This window comes from Brienomyrus brachyistius, unplaced genomic scaffold, assembly GCF_023856365.1.
Source record: "Brienomyrus brachyistius isolate T26 unplaced genomic scaffold, BBRACH_0.4 scaffold169, whole genome shotgun sequence".
In the NCBI taxonomy this organism is placed as follows: Eukaryota; Metazoa; Chordata; class Actinopteri; order Osteoglossiformes; family Mormyridae; genus Brienomyrus; species Brienomyrus brachyistius.
The window spans coordinates 57,130-61,988 of NW_026042444.1; the positions used below are offsets into that span (position 1 = coordinate 57,130).

Genomic DNA, 4,859 nt, shown 5'->3' on the forward strand with positions numbered 1-4,859 from the left:
CGGTTTGCTGGGTATGTGTCGCCCGTTGACTGAGAGGCTCAGAAATTCCAGGTCACAATGCTGAAACCTGAACGGGTTTCTGTTTCGCGTGCCCACGAACGCGGCGTGGTCCACGATCCCCAAAACGATGTAGCGCGGTAAGTTGCCCAGGAAGAGGTTGTCCTGCGGGCAAACCCGCGATTGTGCGGGCAGCGTATAATTTTTAACGACTACCCTGCTCATAGGGTACAGGGCGTTTGCTTTCATGAGAGCGGCCGAGTGACCCAATGACACCGCCGGGGAGACCTCCACTTTTTTCACAAACAGGCTGGCCCTCAGTATTTTCAGCTCGTAATCGGTGTCATTTCTACACATGAGACTAAAGTCGCTTTTAGCCTTTACAAACTTTAAGCGTATATCCACGTTGTTTAACAGCATTCGTTCGCTGAAAAAAATATCGGCGTGTATAGGACCCATCAGAGAAAACTCCTGAGAGTTTCTACAGAAGGCGGCTCGCTTCTGTAACCCCACGTTGGGGCCCTGCGCTGAGACGTCCACGCTATCCAAGTCGCCCCCGACGTCTTTGTACCAGAGCCCTGCCGAAAACTGACTCTCTAGCGTATCCGTAGAAAAATTGAGCAGGGTCTCTATGACTGACCTATAGGGGTGCGTGGCCGACGAAGAACTGATCAGGACGTCGTTCAGACTCACATCCAGCTGGGAGAATATGCCGTTTAGCGGGTACTGTATAATACCGCAGGGGTCGGCGTCAAGCAGGGGGGCTCCATCGGCCCTAACGATCCTGAGCCTTAGATATAGCAGTGTAGAGTTGAGGTCCACATAGAAATTGCCCGACCCCGGTATTAGGAAATCCAAAACATCCTGATCGGTAATGGAATTTAATGGGTTGATTTCTACATAATTGGTCTGATCTATGGATAATTGCGTCATAGGGGCCGCAAACAGGTCCAATTCAGATTTGGTACATTCAGCCGAGAGCCGGTGAGCTAGAGCCATTCTTGTTTTCTCTCTCTTAAAATATGTCCCCGGGGGGTTTCTTGTTTCTCTTAGCTGGTCGAGACTTGGGAATCCTGACGACTCTGCCAGGTTTTTTTTTTTTTACGACTTTCCTGAAGGGCTCTCGTTCTACTCCCCCTCCTCCTCCGAGACAGGAATAGCAGACCCGACCCTTCCTGCTTGGGGTCAGCTGTGTTTGTAAAACGGCCGCTGACTACAGAGCTGGCGAGATCCGAACCTATTCCTTTGACCGCCGATTTCAAATGAGGTTTCGCTATGTCGACCCCACGCTTAAGAAAGGGTAAAACAAATCTAAAAGCCCTACTGAGCATGGACCCCAACCCACGCCCGTACATCACGGGGCTCCCCGCAAAACCGGGGAGCCCATGTCCCGCCTGACTGGTGTAATACGTAATAAATCTCTGTGGATTGTGGTAAGCCATTGTTTTCTTTTTTTTTTAAACGGGGCGAAAGTGTAGCTTGACGATCGTTTTTCCGTAGGAGAAATTAATCAGAGTATTCTGATCGTTCTTTATCTCGATATGCAAATTCTGTAGGCTCTGCTTGTTCACCGGTACGTACTGCAGCTTGTGGAACGGCAAAGTGACTACGTCGCCGAACGCACCGTCTATTTTAACGGTTCTGAGGAGCGGGACTACAAATTCCCCCACGTGCTGCGGTTCCACGATGTTACAGTAGACGTACATATTGTAGAATCCCGCGTGAATGTCGCCCGGGTAGGGTGAGGTCGACCCGCTACCTCCTCCTAGGTTATACCACTGACCCGGCTCAAAGCCCAGCATGTAGGCCAGAGTAGGTTTAAATTGGATCTTGTATTTATGGTTTCCCGTCATATTAACCCTTCGTGTAATCTCGCTGTATGAGAAGGAAACTTCGGTACCTAATTTTTTTAACGTAGCATTGATTTCTGTCACAATCTGTTTCAGAGATTCATAATAGCCCACTTTAATTTTCCGAGGAAAAAGGTAAGGTAGGTCCACTAAAGGATCGGCCTCTCTCTTTGCCTCCGCCTCCGTATCCCGCAATTCAAAAGTATTATCCGGGTGTGTAACATTTCGCCACGTGTAACAATACATGATTTCAGCCAGAGCTACTTCGTAAGGCCCCCGTAGCTCTATAGGTCGCGAGAGCATCACGGTGTAATCCGAACTCTGGTTATCGGGGAAGATGGAGAGACAAGAGTTTGACGGTAGCGTGAGGTAAAAAGAGGGGCGGGCGTCCATTTTCTTTTTTTTTCTTTTTTTTCTCTTTTTTAAAAAATTAAACCTGTATCAAGTCCGACCGCGGTATCCACGAATCGAACCTCGAGGGCCAACCCTGCCAATGTACTAAAATCCACTTTTTCCCCTTTCTGTCGGTCTTTGAGCCTATAACCTTCTCGACCTTGAACGCGCGTCTCGGAGATATTTTGACTTTCTGCAGCTCCGCTTCATAGAATGTTCCCTCGAGTATTTCACCGCTCACGTCCCTCAATTTATATACCGGTGGGGATCTGGGTACACGTTCGCATATGACAAAGTACTCGTCCGTAAATGTCTGCTCGTACTTTTTGTCAAATATCTGACTGTGCTTGGAGACTCTCACAGTGTCCCCTATGTTAAACTTAAAACGTGGCCGTGTGCTTTTTTTCTTCAGGGGACCGTATAGATTATCAAATACTAGATGAGCATTATCGAGCGTGACCTCGGAAGGTTTCATTTTAATAGCGCTGTGAAATGACTGGTTGTACCCCTTTATTAGATCGTCCAACACGTCCACATATCGCCGGGTGTTTTTAGCCGTAAAGTACCTGTACATCCTCTCTTTTAACGTTCGATTAAATCTCTCTACGACGGAAGCTTTAAGTTCACTAGCCGTAGTGAAATGGGTGATTTTATGAGTTTTTAAAAGTTTCTGAAAAGTCCCATTTAAAAACTCCTTACCGGCATCCGTCTGTAGCTTGAGGGGGACGCCCCCCTCGGTTAAAATAGAATCAAAGGCCTCCTTTACAGCTTCCCCAGTCTTGTTTCTTATAGCACGCGCGTAGGCTTTTTTAGAAAAAACATCAATCACCGTAAGGAGGTATTTTAACCCCTCGTTGTATTTGGCCAGCCCTTGCATGTCGCATAAATCGGCCTGCCACTGATACATGGCTCTCGGAACAAACACTCTGTTCCTGGGGAAATTCTTTTTAACCGGTTTATGTAAAGTATAACTGTCTTGCATAGACAGCCAGTCTCTGATGTCATCAGCAGCCACTTTTTTCCCCGTATCTTGCTGCACGGCTCTCTGCAGTCTGGAGACACCTCCGTATGACCCCGGTTGGCTGGGGTCATAGTACGAACTGCTCAAGACGCGAGCTGTAGTCTTGGCAACAGACATGCTTTTCACACACTGAGTGGGGGGAGAGCGGGGTGCGGCGTTTTATAGCTGACTGTGGATGGGGGTTGTTAAGAGACTGAGTGAACATCAGTGAAATTTTGTGTGTTTTTTCTACATTTAACCCATATTGTGTAGTTTGTTTTTTAATTATTATTATTTTACAAAAGAGTTTAGCTGGGGTGGGGATCGAACCCACGCGGACATACGTCCATTGGATCTTAAGTCCAACGCCTTAACCACTCGGCCAACCTGCTCAGCATTTTTACCCGTTATTTTACAAAGACTATTACAACGGTATTCAAGTTTAAATTTTTTTTTATTTTTGCAATTAGTGAAAGATATATATATATATATTTTAAAAAAGCTGGTATACAATTTGTGAAGGTTACATTTTCAAAATGCAGGTATACATTTAGTTACAGCCGTGACAGTTGTTGAGGTAGATTAGCGATGTCACATGCAGTAAAGTGGATATAGTGGCTTTTTCAACGATACATGTATGTAGAGTAGAAAGCATCTGATTAACATCGATAGGCTGCTTATCATGAAATTTAGAGGTGACTACATCTACTATTAAAGCGTAAAATACAAAAATGTGATTACAGTCAAATTCATTGTCAGGAATACAAGATAGACAAGCGCGTATGAGACTTTCGGGGGAATGTCTTTCACCCTCTGACATCAGTTGAGTAAGTAAATCCATCCCCCGCTGATAATTTTCTCCGACTTGAGAAATCTCAAATAACACTCTATGAAAGCAGCAACAAGCATAATCATCCCGACAATCACTTTTATCAATAGCACGCAACAATAGTGGACTAACTTTTTCTAAAAAAACATTTAACATAAACCGCCGTAAGGGTCTGCTGATACCGTTCCCCATCACAAGATGCTTTTTGTTTTAGTCTCGGGCCTCCCAACGAGTCAGAAATTCTTCTTCCAGGATCTGCTTAAACGCTGGGTTCTGTTCAAACAGATCTTGTTCCAGTCGAGTGATTTCCACCATGCCGTTGCGGGCCTCACGCAGATCGTACAGGATAGCTTCCACGGCCCCCTCCAACCTGCCGGCGGCCGCTCGGATGCCCAGGGTCGATAGAACGTGGGTCAAGGCGGGTGTCAGCCGATCGGTCCAGAGGTCACGCAACACAGAGTCAAAGTGTATGTAAAAGTAATTTCTGCCTGGAGGAAACAGACAAGGGTGTTGTCTCTGACTGGGGTGATCCACTTCACAACCGTAGCAGTTTCTCTCTTGATGCTTCCTGATGACTGAGGTTAAAAGGCCCACTATCATAGCCTTAATACAAGCCAACATCCCACGGCAGAGAGCCGGTCTGGAGAGAAGCGTGCAGATCTCAGGCGTCGGAGGGTCCTCTCCAGGATCAGAGGCCGGTGATGATGGGGGGGTTGGAAGGAGCTCCCCGGGATCAGAGGTCAGGGTTGCTGCTGGAGCCTCATTGTCCCCGCTTTCACCGTCGCTATAA

The 4,859-nt window shown here is 46.8% G+C and overlaps 1 non-coding gene across 1 annotated transcript; it reads right to left on the bottom strand.

The window, feature by feature from the left end:
- Nucleotides 1-3,549: 3,549 nt before the first annotated feature.
- trnal-uaa (transfer RNA leucine (anticodon UAA)) lies at nt 3,550-3,632 on the bottom strand. The gene has a single exon. It is a non-coding gene; the product is annotated as a tRNA-Leu (tRNA).
- Between the last annotated feature and the right edge of the window lie 1,227 nt (nt 3,633-4,859).